Source organism: Vombatus ursinus, unplaced genomic scaffold (genome assembly GCF_900497805.2).
Source record: "Vombatus ursinus unplaced genomic scaffold, bare-nosed wombat genome assembly UNPS02012602.1, whole genome shotgun sequence".
In the NCBI taxonomy this organism is placed as follows: Eukaryota; Metazoa; Chordata; class Mammalia; order Diprotodontia; family Vombatidae; genus Vombatus; species Vombatus ursinus.
Window position 1 is genome coordinate 985369 of NW_020952380.1, and position 16904 is coordinate 1002272.

The following is a 16904-nucleotide window of genomic DNA, read 5'->3' on the forward strand; positions in this document are numbered from 1 at the left end:
CATGGACCAGTTTCATATAGGATGGGCAGCCTTGGAAAGGTAATGGTCTACATCATTTTAGTGACCATCCAAATTAATTAGCTCACAGATCTATCCAAATATTTTTCTGACAGAGCTCAGGTGTAGTAAAGAAAGTAAAATGGAAGGTTAATGAGTATAATGGTGAGTTGATAGTAAAATAAATCACTTAAGAATGAATGGGATTGGGGCAGCTAGGTGGCGCAGTGGATAGAGCACCGACCCTGAAGTCAGGAGGACCTGAGTTCAAATCCGGCCTCAGGCCAAACACTTGACACTTACTAGCTGTGTGACCCTGGGCAAGTCACTTAACCCCAATTGCCTGAAAAAAAAAGAATGAATGGAATCAGGGAAGAAATATGATTCACTTTCCCATACCAATTATTATTATTCCCATTTTGCTGATGAGGAATCTGAGGCTCAGAGAGGTGAAATAATCCACTCAGGATCACAAAGGTAGGAAGTAAAGAGTTGTGATGCAAAACTAGGGCTGCTGGCCCAGGGTGCTTGTGTCTGACACATAGTAAGAACTCAATAAACACTTTTTCATTCACTTATTCCATGTTGCATTTCACAAAAACAACTTACGCCTACATAACATTCAATTGCAAAGCACCTCATATTCATCATCTCATATAATCAGGAGTGTGCTGGTAAATGTTGAACAACCAGCTCTCTGAAAGGAAAGTTGTACCCAGGACACCCCTTTCAATTAAATCTGCATAATTTTCTTGCCCATCACTTTCTTATTCTAAGTCATCAACAAAACAATAAATCAAGCCTGATTAATAGCATTTTCTGATTTCTGGGGTATAAATGCTCACACTGAAAATTTAACAACTACCTGGTAACCCACACAACCATCCAAGAAGACTCAAAAGCCCTTTCAAAATGAACTAGAACAGATGCAACAACATTAGCAAAAAGTTGCTTTGCTCCTCAATACAATATTGTTCTTGAGGTACCCCATCGCAGGTCTGGCTTTTGCTTCTTTTATAGATTTTTCTTATCACACTAAGATTTGGGCAGGCTGATTTAGGTAAAATCTATCTAAGCAAGATAGGAAAAAAGAAAACAATCTAAACCCCAAGGTAGGCATTGCAACTGAAGCAAGGAACAGACTTCAGGGATCTAATTTACCATCGGAACCACTGAAGCCCAGCCATTTACATGCATAGAATAAAGAACTTTTTTCCCCCGGGGGCCTTAGCTCTATCTGAAAGCCTTCTCCTGCATTCTGCAGCAAACATGTTTCCACCATAAATCAGTCAAAAAGAGAAAACGCCAGGAGTTCTTGCTTGTGCAAAAGGGAGTGTGCATGAAGAACGGGAAACATCTCAGTCATATTATGAGTCACCTGGCTGCCCTCCTAAAGGTCTACTTTGTTCTCCTGATAGATTTGACTGAGGAGCCAAATGCTTCAGGTTGGCAGAAGGGCAGCTGTCTTCCAGCTGTTGCTTCTCAACATTAACTATACCTGAAATCGTTATTCTTCATCAAAAGAAGTAAGAGTTGGGGCAGCAAGGTGGCACAATGGATAGAGCACCAGCCCTGGCATCAGGAGGGCCTGAGTTCAAATCTGGCATCAGACACTTGACACTTACTAACTGTGTGACCCTGGACAAATCACTTAACCCCGATTGCCTTGCCAAAAAAAAAAAGTAAGAGTAGTGGTAAGAGTAATCAGGGCAGAGGAGGAGGCAGTCTGAGAGCCAAGGGAATAGTCTGGGTTCTCATGCTAGATTCCTAGTCAGTATGACTCACTCACAAATAGTTCACTATCAGGATGGTTTCCATTCGCCTATATAGAATATATTATCTATGTCAAAATATAGAAACTTGGAGTCTGAAGAGGCCGAGGTTCTTCATTCTACCATTTATCACCAATAATCATCCAAGACTGTTTGAGGTCCTCCAGTGACAGAACTCTTGTTGCCTATCAAAGTAGCACATTTCTTAACATTTTTTGAGTCACCAATCCCTTTGGCAGACTGGTGAAACCTATGGACTCATTCTCAGAATATTGTTTGGTCCCTTGATTGAGAAGGAAATGCTAAAATTCAGTCAGAGGTTAATGAAAATTAAGATGCCATTTTTTCCCCAGCCCAGTTCACAGAACTCTTGAAATGATCTGAGATTAAAACTCCCTGTTCTGTTTTTTCTTTATACTGGGCAGACATTTGCCCCACTGTAATTTCTTCTCACAGGTCAGCTAGGTTGCACAGTGGATAGAGAGCCTAACCTGAGTCAGGAAGACTTGAGTTCAAATGCAGCTTCAGACACTCACTACCCTGTGACCTGGGCAAGTCACTTAATCCTGTTTACCTCAGTTTCCTCATTTATAAAGTGAGCCTGAGAAGAAAATGGGAAACCATTCCAGTATCATTGCTAAGAAATACCAAATGGGGTCATGAAGAGTCAGACACAACTGAAACAGCTAAACAACAACAGTTGTTCCTCCGTCCTCTGATTTCCAATTCCTTTTCAGACACTCAGAAAGGGAATAACTTCTTTCAAAGTTAGTTTCTTCATTCTTCATCTGATCCTCATCTGCTCTCAAAAATAATAAATCTTATTCCTCTTCTACATTCACTCCTTCACTCAAACAAACTTGTTAATACATGCAATTTCACTATAATGGGTGCTGGAAGAGATAAAGAGACAAATATTCAGTCACCACCCTCACAGAGCTTACAATAAGTAAGTTCAGTATTCATACTTACAAGTTATATATACAAGTTATTTCAGTATCACAAATCAATCTAAGGTCAATCTAAATCCACCTTCATAAACAGGTATCTTCTCAGCAACAGAGTATTTTTGTGCCTATATATGTTTAGTTAGTGGTGGAGGAATTTTTTATTTATTATCTCTCAAAATTAAATCCCAGAGAAAATCAATTCCTTTCCAAGAATCATGCAAAAAAAGAGGGTTTAGAACTTAGAAATTTTGTGTCCATTTAGTTTTCTTGGACACATAAAACCCAACCCAGTCTATCTTTCTTAACAAGAGTTCAGAGATAGAAATAGAAATAGTATGCAATGCACATTATGTGTGTATATGTATGTATGTGTATGTGTGTATATATGTATGAGTATGTATGTATATGTATATATATAAATTTTACAAACAGCTTGAGAGCTGGTAGAGCTGGCTGCAGCACACCTTTGCACAACTATCTGTACGTATCCACATATGCGTGTATGTATGTGTGTATGTGTGTGTGTGTATATATATTATATATATATGAATACCTTTATACATATATGTGTATATGTATCCACATTGGCAAAGTCACTCATCTGAGAGAGAGAGAGAGAGAGAGAGAGAGAGAGAGAGAGGGAGAGGGAGAGAGAGAGAGAGAGAGAGAGAGAGAGATTTAGTCTAGACCAGTGGTTTCACCATTGTGGGAGACTCCTTGAGCTAATGCCGATAGGCAACTCCCCTATAAATTATCGTCTTGGAGAGTTGCCTGGAATGTGGAGTGACTTGTCTACAGTCACACAGCTAGCATGTGTCAGAGATAAGACCTGAACCCAGGTCTTCCTGACTGTGAGTCTGGCCCTCCATCCATGATGCCATGTTTCCACTCTCATATTTAAATACAACTGTACAATTTAGAATGCATTTTTCTCCTGATAATCTTGTGAAGTAAAAATTTGTGACCTTGGAATTCAAAGAAATGACATGACTTGCCAAGGTCACCCATAGGTCACTAATAAGTGCCAGAACTAGGAACAACCCCCCACCTTCTGGTCAGGTACTCTTTCCATGACCACAAGCTGCATTTATAACATGATCCCATTGAACACATACCTCCTGAAGACGTGGTCTATACTCCAGATGGGTTTCTTTTCTTTTTTCACCCTCACTTTTGGTAGTCGAGAAACTTAGAGGACAGGTGGCAAAGTTTAAAACCCCAGTCTTTAATAATATTTTGGGGTGCTGTGTCACAGTGCCCCTACTGGCACCCCATTTCCTGTTGTTTAAATCCTGCCTTCGTGCTCTACTTTGACAAATGGACTATTGAAAAGCCTCATTTCCATTCATCCTGGCAGGGGGTACCGTCCTGTTAAACACCCACATTCTCTGATCTACCTTAAAGATCTGCATGCAGCATTTATTACTCACAAAACTGAAATGAGGAATTTAAGCCAGAGGTGGGAAGGTTGAGCTGTTTTCTTCATTAGAAATGTTCACTTTACCTTTTAAAGACAACCCCCTGAAAGAGGCAGGGGAGTTTTATTTTAGCAAAGGAGAATAATAACCAAGCAAACTCCTGGCAAATTAATTATTTAAACTAAATTCCATTCCAAGTAATTTCTTACCTCATGTTGTCCTCAAAAAAAAAAAAGTCTGGTTTTTTCCTAAGGAACTGGTTAAGTCTGAACCAAAATTATACTCCATGGGAATGTGTTGCTAGCATCATCCCCAAGAAATTCCCACTTTCTCTCTTGCTCAAGGCTGAATTCTCAATATAGGCTAAACTAGAAACTGTGGAAACTTTAGAACAAAGCTGAGTGAATAGTATTGTCTGTACCATGGACAAAGGTGGAGGATTTCATTACTTCCAAGTGCCCAATTTTTCTACTAAGAGAGGATAAACGCTTTCAATTACATGAATTCCCATTACGCTGACAACAATAGAGACAGACACAATTCTATAGCTCTTGAGCAATAAAAAGTATATCATCGGGTAGAGAACAGGGCAGAAAGAAACAGCTCTGCCTCCCTAATAAGGTGGAGAATGATCGCCTCCATCTGCAAAATGCTGCCAAAGCACACCCTTGGAAAGTTTTAAGCAAATAACTTATAAGCTATAAATCAGTGACTTAACAGTACTACCGAAACATTGTAAAGCAATGGGATACTAGAGGCCCAAGTCTGATTTCTCCTTTCTTCCTTCTCTCCCTTCTTCCCACTTCCCTCTATCCCCTTCCATTATCTCTAACTGTCTAGGCAGCTAGGTGGCACAGAGCATAGCTGGGCCTGGAGTCAGGAAGACTTAAGTTCAAATCCAGCCTGAGACACTTCCTAGCTCTATGGCCCTGGGGAAATCACTTATCTTCCCTCAGTTTCAATTTCCATATCTGTAAAACTAGGGTAATAATTGTACTTCCATCCCAGAGTTGTTATGAGGATCAAATGAGATAATTGTCACTTAGCACTTTAAAGTTAACATTACATAAATGTTAGCTATTGTTATTACATTATTATCTTTACTCTACTCATAAACAGTTGACATGCTCAAGCTAATAGACTTCAAACCTCAACTCAAAGCATAGGTGGGTCTCTTGTCTAATACTTTTGCCTGTCCTATCCTGACAATGCCTTAGTTGAGTCATGGTTTGTCATTGTTTAAAGCATAGGTCTGATCCACGATGGCAAAGTTATTTGATCATTCAAAGAAAACTGAAATGGAAGATTCTTTTGAATGGTTTATCTAGGTAATCAAAGTGAAAAATATTTTTGCCCTGAATTATGAAGATAATTGCTTCAGATCTCCATTTTACATGTGTGGCTATAACATGTGTTAGTAATGCTATGATTTAGGGAAGGAGAGAGTAGAAGAGAAACCACCACTATGGTTTATTGGGTATAGGGAACTACTTGTATTAACGCATGTTGGCAACTGATCAACAACTTTAAGTCTTAAAGGTTTTCTTAATTTGCAGTCCACAAATAATCCAACGGGTTTATAGATAGATTTCAAGGAGTCCATTACCTTGGATGGGAAAAATATTATATCTTTATTTTCACTAACTTCTAACTGAAATTTAGCATTTCCTTTGATTTTAAATGTGGACAACAACCATTATTTTGAGAAGGGATCCATAGTTTTCACCAACCTGCCAAAGAGGTCTATGATACAAAAAAGGTGAAGGACTCCTGTCCTAGGGAGCTGTTTGGGGGCGTTGAAAGGTTAAGTGACTTGCCCATGGTTACATAGCTAGAATATATCAAATGTAAAACTTGAATTCAGGTCTTCCTGACTCCCTCCCTCCCTATTATACTATCCACTATGGTGCTGCCACAATCCTTAAGATGATTTAATCACTATTGTTTTCAATTTCATTGTGTTGTCTTTGTTGTTATATTGTTTTCATACAGTAACTGAAATTATGCATGTTTTCTTGATGCTGATCACATTTTTAAAATGCTGCTACAAATATTTCTAGAAAGTTTATCCCAATTAAATAAATCTAATAATCAAAAATAAATTAAGGATTTATTAAGTGCTGGAAACTGTGACAAGTATTGGAGATAAAAAGAAAGAACTGAAACATTCATGGACTTCATGAAGCTTACATTTTAAAGGGGGAGACAGCATGTTAATATAGAGGTATATACATGATACATAAAGGTAGCTATAAGGTAACTTTATTTGAAAGGAAGGCACTAGTAATTGGAGGATCTTCTGTAGAAAAGACCTCCTATAAGAGATTGTACCTGAGCAAGGTGTTGAAGAAAATCAAGGAATCTATGAGGTAGAGGTGTGTTAAGATAGGATGTCAGGCAGGTGAAAAAGCATGGCTATAGCAGATGGTATTTTATGGGTAAGGAACAGAAACAGGCTAGTATGGCTTGGTTGTAGAGTATATGGAGGGGAATAAGGTATAACAATCTAGAAATACAGGAAAAGGATAGTTTGTGATATGTTTTAAATGACAAATAATAAAATTTATATTTGGTCCTAGAGGCCACTAGAATTGTTGAATTGGGAGTGGGGGAGGTGACAGTCAAACCTGCGCTTTAGGAAAATCGTTTTGGCAACTGTCTAGTTTATGTAAGAAAATAAAGAGACTTGATACCGGAAGACCAATTAGGAGACTGTTGCAATTACCTAGGGAAAAGGTGAACTAGATCAGTGGCCATGTGGGTAGAAAGGAGGGGATGTATGGGAGAGATCTTTTGGAAGTCCAAATTAAAATATTTGGAAACTGAATTAATATGTAGGGTAAGTGATGATGAGGAGCCAAAGACAACACAAAGATTGCAAAACTGAGCGACTGGAAGGATGGTGGAGGTCCAGAGGAGGGGTATGCATGGGGGAAAATTACTAGTTGTTTTTTGAAATGGAGAGTTTGAGATGCCTATAGGACATTTAGTTTGAGATGGCTAATAGGCATTTCGTAATGTGGGTTTGGAGCTCAGAAGAAAAGCTATGCATAGATATATAGATTTGGAAATCATCTTAATGGTTCTGATAATTGAACCCCTCAGGAGCTTACCAAGCCAGAAAGTATAGACAGACTAGATAAGATGAATTAGAACAGAGCTTTGGGGAACACCCATAGTGGGTGTGCATATATAAATTATGCAGCAAAGAATATTGAGAAGTGGTCAGACAGGTAGGGGCAGAACCAAGACAGATTAGCATTTTTTTTTTAAACAGAGGAGAGAATACCCAGAAGGAAAAGGTGGTCAGCAATATGAAATGCTGCAGAGAAGTAAAAAATTATGACTGGAAATGCCATTAGATTAGAGAAAATAATAACACTATCTTACACTTATATAATGTTTTAAAGTTTTCAAAGTATTTTACATATTTTATTCTTACAACTACCCTGGTAGATGGGGGTTATAATTATCCCCATTCTACAGATGAGGAAGCTGAGGTAGACAGAGATTATGTGACTTGCTCAGGATCTCACACAGCTAGTAAGCTTCTGAAGCAGAATTTAGACTTAAGTCTTTGTCAAGCCCAGAACTCTATCCATTATGCTGACAATTTCTGTTAAATGATGATGTTGCAAGTAAGAATGCATAGGCTTTAAAAGTTAGAGGAGAAGAAGTTGAGGTTCCAAGTAGTTGGCTTTTCCAAAAGTTGAGATAAGAAAGGAGAGGAAAGATATAAGACGAAAACTGATGGAAAAAAGTAGGATCTAATGAGAGTTCTTTTTCTAAGGATGGAAGAGACTTGGAGGTGTTTGTGGGCATTGATGAGGATACCAGAAGACAATGAGAAATTGGAGATTAGAGATAGAAGAGGATGATAGTAGAGACAATCTGCCAAAGAAAATGGAAGGGGATGGGATCAAAGATACGTGCAGAGGAAGGGCAGGGAAGGGAAGGGGAGGGAAGGGAAGGGAGGGAAGGCAAGGGCAGGGAAGGGAAGGGAAGGTAGGGAAGGGGAGGTGAGGGCAGGGAAGGAAAGGAAAGGAAGGGGAGGGAAGGGGAGGAGAGGGGAGGGGAGGGCAGGGGAGGGAAGGGCACAGAAGGGAAAGAGAGGGAAGGGGAGGGAAGGGCAGGGGAGGGAAGGGAAGGGGAGGGGAGGGAAGGGAAGGGAAAGTTTGGAAGCAACTACCGTTGTGAGTGGCATAGAGAATTAATTAGGAGTAGAAGAATTGTTTAGCTACAGTGAAGGCCCAGTTGTTACTTACATTTTTAATGGACTCAGTCAGCATAGTTTTGTGACTTCTAATTTTGTTCTGCAACACATAAATAGGAACAAAGAAGGGGAGGCAGATAGTAAGATTAATCTAGGGTTGGAGTTTAGCAAGGTATGATCAGCAATAGGACAGGGAGGAAGAGATTTGAAAGCAGATTAAAGGGCAGAATTGAAAATTTTCACTAGAAGGTCAAGATTGGGAAGGGAAGAGAGTATAACCAGAGCAGAGGTGATGGTCCAGAAAAGTACTGAGAGGTGGAGGGACTGGAGGTCACAGTCCCACAGTAAGGACAAAGAATAAATTTAGGAGCAGAAAGGCACAAGGGAAGATAATGATCAGATAGAGGAATTTCTGATTTCTTGAACACGGAGGTAGAACATTTATGTCCATTCCTCTGTATGTGTGTGTGTGTGTGTGTGTATGTGTGTGTGTAACTATATATGGACATATATATGTTTATATGCATGTATTATATAGAGACTTTATATGTGGATATGTGCATATATGTATATATTTATACATATTTTTATGCATGTGTACATATGTTTCCTAGCATGAGAGGAAGATTTGGATTGAACTGGTAAACTCTGAGCCAGGCACTAAACTTACTGAGAAAGGAGGGAGAATGTACAGGGGGCAAGTAGATAACTGTGCCACAAAGATCAGGATCAGTAAATTCAAACAGAGTGAACCTTAAAGAAGGGAAGGTCATTGAGCAGAAGTCTGGAAGAGGACATAGGGAGCAAAAAGTACTCCAAGTATTCCCCACAAGGATCAGTGATTTAGGGAATATAAAGAAAGTAATAGAAAGGATGGACAGTGATACAGCATCATTTGAGGGAAGCCTGGTCTCCATAAGTTCCAGAAGATACAAAGAGCAAGAGATGAAAAGGTTTAAAAAGAAAGGAAAAGTTTGTTAATTATATAGCAGAAGTTCCAAAGGGCACAGTGGAAGAGTATACATTTTGAGAGGAATATTATGGGAATAGCATTGAGGTGAATGGAAATAAAGGAGTAGACAACAGGAGTTTGGAGAAATAGGGTTGTTTTTAGCATCCAAGGGTTTAGTACCACTGGGTTGCATAGAGTGAAGTAGGATGAGAGAATACTAATTATTGGGAAATAAGTCCAGGCAGAGTAAATGTGGATTTTTTTTAGAACTTTTCCAAGGAAATCAAGATTTATGATTGTAAATACATCAAATTCCCTAGTAGAGATCTTAAGTCATTATTAACACATATTCTACTATGTGGGGAAAATGATATTGTTTAATAATATCAATTTACCTAGAAAGTAGTCAGGATCTTTTGAGGTGGGGTGAGGAGCAGTGTGAGCTAATATTAGATTGTAAACAATTGATGTCCGTCAGCAAACTTATCAAAAGCCACACTTTTCCTGTAGTTCCTTCTCCATTGCTATTTACCTTGAGGCTAGAACTGAGTGTGAATGAGGGAGGACGTTGATATGAAATATCTCTCTGAAGTCATTATACCTTTTCCCTTCCACTAAGACAAGTCTTTTCAGCAGTGAGCCAGGCACAAGTCACTATTCAGTTTAAATTTGGTGATGAGACAATCCACTGTATATTGTGCACTGAAGGTTCATTTCAATTCTTATTTTTGCTAGTACTGTCACACACAAAAAGTCACAAAATAACACTTTTTTTTCCTCTTGTTTTCCTTGGCTTCTAAGGCATTTTATACAAACTATTTCAAATTGTTCAAAACTGCTGATTTTTTTCTTTTTCTTTTTTTTTTTAACTAGACTTTTCCCCTTAGTGGGGCAGGAAGTGTTAGATATATGCATTTCTACAAACCCTCATCAATATATTCCAATACATAGTTCCCTTGTAGTTTCTGTAGCATTGTTGTCAGTCTTTGTGTTCATGTTTCTCAAATAGAATAGTTTGAAAATATGCTTTAATTTACCTCAGCCATTGACTTACCCTGGTGTAGTTTTCCTTTTACAAATGAGGAATCAAGAGTACAGAATGTCAAAACAACTTGCCCAGGATGGCAAAGAAACTCAGAGCCGAAATGAGCCTCCCAAACCATCTGAGCAAGTTGAAAGCTCCCACTCCTCGACATTCTCTTTGACTCACCACCTCATACCACTCAACTCCTTCTGCCTTGGAGCTTGCCCACTAGAGACTAATTTAATCTTAACTCCCTTCACCCTTCTTGCCTCCAAGCCTTCTCTCCTAACACACCTTCTTTCTGGAACCGTCTTTTCCCTTCTATTTCATCAGGTTCTCTCTTTTTCATGTCTCAAAAAGTTCCTGAAATCCCCTCCCCTCCCCAAAGCCTTTACTATCCAACTGGAAAGAAGATATTTATTTCCCCTGACTTTCCCTGTCTGAACACACAATTCCCAGAATTGAATCTTCCTTCTCCAACATACAAAATACAATTGCACCACTGCTCATACACATCAATATTTATTAATGCATGAATCTCTCTCTCTCTTTCTTTCTCTCTCTCTCTTTTTATTTGCTGGACTAAATCAGCATTTGCCTGTCTGGCTGTAAACAACCAAGTCTCAGAAACCTCTTCTCAGTCGCTTTAATAACCATACAGCAGAGCATTCCGGTGGGCCCTTCAGTCATTTTTAGTATCAGTGCTTATGCTGATGGCTCTAGGATATTCTGTAGCACCTTTATAATGCCAAAACACCTATATTACATTAAGGTAATTGAATGAATTTATGACAGTCAGAATAGGAAGAATAACTAACTGTATAACAGAATGTTCAGAACCTTCATAATGAGAAGATAACCATACAACATAGATTGAGAGCTAGGCACTCATCTCAGAGACCTGGATCATCTTCAGTTTTTTAATTAGACAGTATGAGGAGACCAGATAAATGATCTATCCACTAGCCTAACCCCTAAAAGTGCAATGTTTGGTCCCACCTCCAAGACTATTCTTTCTAATTCTTTGTCTAATTCCCCTGTTGGAATTCTCCCCACCCACAACTCCATGTAGTTAAATCTATCAAAGATTTATAGGATATTTATCATCAAAATTATTGGAGAAAGGTTAAAAAATAAACACAATACCAAACAAAAATATAGAACAGACTTTAAAAATTAAATATAATTCTCAATTAAGGATGAGAAAAGAACAGAGATTCTAAAAAGGGGGTAGATGTTAGAAGGCACCTGAAATGAGCTAATTACTATAATAGATTATGGCTCAGAGTTTCCTGGAAGCTAGGCCAAAAATGGAAATATGATAGATGATATGGTTTTCATGGGTCTATAGAAAAAGCACACAAAATGGTCTGCACAAAAACTTTTCCCTGGAACTAACCACCTAAAGGAAATTATCATGTAGGTCCTTGCTGTAAAAGGGATACTAGGTTATACAGTGGACAATGTCCTTAAGCACATTTTTACAAAAGATATGGGAAAGCTATTAAAATGGATGTTTTCTATATAAAGGGAGAGGAGATAAGATGAAATTGAAACTCAGTAAAGGAATCTGGTGGGGAGAGGGAAAGGGAGAGAGGAAGTTGAAATAATATACCTTCAGATGATCTGGTGACACAGAGATAGAATTTGAACAATCTGGAAAAATAGAAAGTTAACATGGCCATCAGACTTCCTCTTTCAAACCTCAGATGTCTTATCACAGTCAATTTGTGACTAACAAGTGATTGGACTACAGATATTCCGTATTGTTGGCTAAAGTGAGAGGCAAGGGTTTTGGATACTCATCAATCACTCAATAAATAATTTTCACTATCAATATTCCAAGGGAGAGAAGTAAAGTTTTATTCTGGGGTGAAAACTTTCAAGCTCAACTTACATTCTTACCCAGATGGAAGGCTAACTCACTTCAGAAAACCCATGAGCAACCAGGCAGCTGCAGGTAGAATCAATATTTGGAGGGAGGATGAGGTGGGGAAGAGAAAAGCTTTTAATCTTCTCAAGCACTTGGACGAGTAATTGGTGAAGACCCACACAGTTCTCTATCATGTTGCATAAAATAGACAATTATTGCCTGAAATGTTTTCAGGAAAATATTACTACCTAATTGCTTTGCCCTTGAAAGAACTTCTGCTGGGGGCAATGCAACTTCTGATTGAAAGTAAACCTACATAGTGATGGTCCTCCTCAGGAGAGTTGGCCTCAAAGCATCCCTAAGTAGGACAAATTGACCTGCTGGGCAGGGTTACTTGGGCTTATTCATTTAAATGTTGAGGAAGGCCAAGTAAATGCTGTGATTTTTATTTTGCGTGTCATGAATATTGAGTTTATAAGCCAATAAACTACCATACTACTTAGTTTCCATGCTAATTTTTAAAGATCTTTTTATTTTATTTTATTTTATTTTTAATTTATGAAATAAAGTGCTTCTTAAGACCCCTTCTGGCCAACCATATCATCAGTAACCAGGAGGATATTTGTCTTCCTAATTTTTCTACCAAGAGGTATACATCACCTAATAGCTGTCCAAGTTGTTTCAACAGAAATGAAAAAGAAGGAGCTCTAAGACACACAACCCATTTGACATTTTTCATAAATAAAAGTTACATCCTGTCTTGAGAATACTCCTGTTTATTCTGTTTTTAGCAGGAATGTTGTTATTCATTCATAATTCATAATTTGGGATCTATATTGAAATTGTAATGTTTCCTTTGATGGTTCCTATCTATGGAACAAAAGGCCAATCGACGAATGTTGCAAACAGTCTTGTTATTCTTCAATATTTTCCAAATGAGGCAAAACTAGATAGAATATGAACAGTAGTAGAATAACTAGGCCTGAAATCTCATTGTACCTTATATAAGATACTTGCTTGTAAAACCCAGTTTTACAATTTGTTGAATTAGCCTAGGCATGGGTTCTTAACCTGGAGTCTATGGTTTTTTTTTAAATTTTGATTACATTATTTCAATATAATTGGTTTTCTCTGTAATCTCATGTATTTTATTTTACACATTTAAAAATGGTATTCTGAGAAACATTCCATAGACTTCACCAGACTGCTAATGGGGTCCATGACAAAAAAAAAAAAAGGTTAAGAAATCCTAGCCTAGAGTCTTGATAGGAAGTCTAACAGAATAATCAGTGGAAAATCAGGGGAAGATAAAGAATTAGCCTTTTTAAAGATGGGGCATCCCATACCGAGAGATCTATGCCTATTGAATTGGGAAGGTCCAAACCAGCAGTTTTGTAGTAAAGGGGACTCCCACAATGCAGATAAGCAACTATTCTTGAAGTTAGTTGTATAGAGTTGCCTGGGGTACTAAGGGGCTAAATGACTTGCCCACGATAACATAGCCAGTAAGTGTCAGAGGAGGAGTACCAAGGGTATGAATCTAGATACCCTGTACACCAAAGGTCTGGTCTGTATCCATTACATCAAGCTGAAGTTTGGCAAGGATTAGGTCCCAGATTCTGAACAACCCTGTTCAAGATTTGTGGCAAGAGTTATTCACCTAGGATCTTTTTCAGTTTTAAATGATTGATCCAATATGTACTGGCTACCCAAAGAGGGAGTCCTCTGGAATCTACAAAATATAGGAAGCCTATTATAAAACCATTGTATAGTTGAGATAAATAATCTTGTTCATTCATCAACAGAGATTTGTACTTCTATAATTGTTTCTACAAGTCATTTCATAAGCAATAATGTCCCCAAATCTACATTTCATATTGGCCTACACCAGGGGTGGGGAACCTGTGGCCTCAAGGCCACATGTGATCTTGAGGCCTGCAGGTTCCCCACCCCTGGTCTAAACATTAAGCTCAAAACCTTCTATTGGGACCTATTTTAATACAATGTGTTTTGGAAAAGATAACTTGTTTATAAAAGGAGCTGAAGTTTAAAAGTATTTGGGTGGCTGCCACTGAAGTTTGCCTATGGTGGTGTCTTAATAGCTTTACCAGGGTACTATTTGACATTCTAGCAATCTACTGAATCAAAAGACAAAATGGTAAATTCTATTTTCCCAAGAAATGAACAATCAAAGTTGTTTTCAGTCTACTGTATGCCTGTAAAAAGGGAGTCTTCTTTCACAAAACACAACATGAGCAAAGTGCTATTGGTGTGTTAGGTCTCCGAAGGTTAATTAAGAAATTAAAGGAATTCTCATTCAAAGATAAGAACAGGCAGTTTTTAAGAGGGAAAAAATACATGCTATCAACAACCATATGAAAGAATGCTCAGTATAAATAACTGCTAATAAGAGAAATTCAAATTAAAACAAGATGATAAAATGTGAAAAAGGTAAACGTTGGAGGGGGCTATTGAAGACAGACACACTAGGGGAGGTGGCACAGTGGAAAGAACGTGCTAGACTGGAGTCAGAAAAACATGAGTTCAAATCCAGCCTCACACACTTAAAAGCTGTGTAATCCTGGGCAAGTCACTTAACTTCTGTTTACTTCAGTTTCCCTATCTATAAAATGGGGATAATAACAGGACCTGTCTCCCAGAGTTGTTTGGGAGGATCAAATAAGATAATTATCATAAAGCACTTAGTACAGTACCTGACACATAGTAAATGCTACATAATTTTAGTTATTATTAACTATTTTTATATTGTTGAGAAACTGTGAATTGGCCCCATCCTTCTGGAAAGCAATTTGGAAATATACCAAAAAACCATTAAATGATACATATTCTTTGACCCATCAAAATCATTACTAGACATATACCCCAAGAAGGTCAAAGTCAAAGGCTAAGGTCATACATATACAAAAATACTTATAGCAGCACCTTCAGCAGCATCAAAGAACTGGAAGGAAAGTGGGTGCCCATTGATTGGGGAATGGTTGAACAACATGAATATAAAGGAATATGATTGTACTGTAAGAAATGAAGAATGTGAAGAATTCAGAAAGACTTAGAAAGACTAGTATGAATTGATACAGAGCAAAGAACAATTTATACGATGACCACAATGATGTAATTAAAAAAAAAAACATTGAAGGTATTCAGAATACTGACCGATACAATGACTGATCAGATACTCACTGGACTAAGCATGCTCTCAGCAGACAAGGGAGAAACCACTGGTAAGGAACCCGGCAGCTTTTCAGACATGGTCAACTACTGATCTGTTTTGCTTAACTGTACAGATTTGTTAGCAGAAAAGCTAAGGGGTAGGGGAGTAGATTGAGTTCCTGGGAACTGAGAGATATTTTTAGAAGAGCATCAATAAATCATTTTTAGAAAACAGAAATGCTCATTGAACTATACACACTATATCTCCATAAACTCATCATTCCAATTGTATTTGGAAGGAGACTCAGGGTCCAAATGTTTTTGAAGAAAATGACCACTTATATCACAATCCTGGATACCCATCTTTAGGGTTAACAAATGCAAGTAAGACCTGATAAAATGTTGGTCCTTTAAAAATTGCCATTTAACATTTTAAGATTGTGATGATAATGAGTTTGGATAGATGTATTTTTGGTTCAAACACTTAGGTATTTTTTTTTCCTGAAAAGATAGCCCAAAGGCTGCACAAGGTGATTTCTTTCAGCTCTAAGTTTCTATGAAACTGTCTTCCCAATTCAAATTTCCTAAACATAATGCCTTGGCAGAGCCATTGCCAATTCCAACATTCAAGCCCTCTAAAATTACATCTGCTAATGGATACTTAAAGAATAGAATGTTCAGAAACTATCAGATTGGTTCCAGACACCTAAAGGATCTGTGTGTAAATTAATAGCTTTAAATAATACTTTCATATACTTGACTCTAGCACAGTGCTTTACACACAATAGCCATTCAACCAATAATTACTGAATGAATAGTTGGAATAGAGGTACATGCACATTAAAGCACACTAAATTGGTCTTATCAGGAAACTGAGCCAGGACTGGGAGAAACATGTCCTTCTTATATAGACCAGACTGCCCCTCTTAAAAAAATGAAAATTCATTCATTTATTTAGTCAGTCAGTCCATTAGTCAATAAATATTTACTGAATGCCTATTAAATGCAATGGACTCCACTTGGAGCCTCAAAGGATATAAATATGAGTAAGACACAATCCTCGCTCTCATTAGGCTTATAATCTAGTAAAAGACACAAGATATAGATATAGATATAGATACACACATATAAACATACATATACATACACACGAATATATGTATGTACATACACATATATGTATATGTGTGTATATATTCACATATTTACCTATATAATATGTATTGTAATATATTATAATATGCAAATATACAAAGCCTTTATGATTCTGCCAGTGTGAGGAACTCCCTCCATCCTAGGCAGTTTATTTGATCTCCTTAGATCTCAGTTTCTTCATATGTAAAATGAGACAGTTGAACGAGACCTCTAAGGTCTCTTCCAGTTTTAAATCTGTAATCTTATGATCTATACAGATAGCGACCAATCTACAATTGAGTAGATAAATCTTCAGGAGTTGCTTGGGGTACATAGAGGTTAAATGACTTGCATGTGGTCAAACAGCTATTAGGTATCAGAGACAGGATTTGAATTCAGG

The 16904-nt window shown here is 37.8% G+C and overlaps 1 protein-coding gene across 2 annotated transcripts in view; it reads right to left on the minus strand.

The window, feature by feature from the left end:
• ESR1 (estrogen receptor 1) overlaps positions 1-16904 on the minus strand; it is a 455293-nt gene that overhangs the window by 334171 nt on the left and 104218 nt on the right. The gene's annotated exons all lie outside the window — the stretch shown is intronic.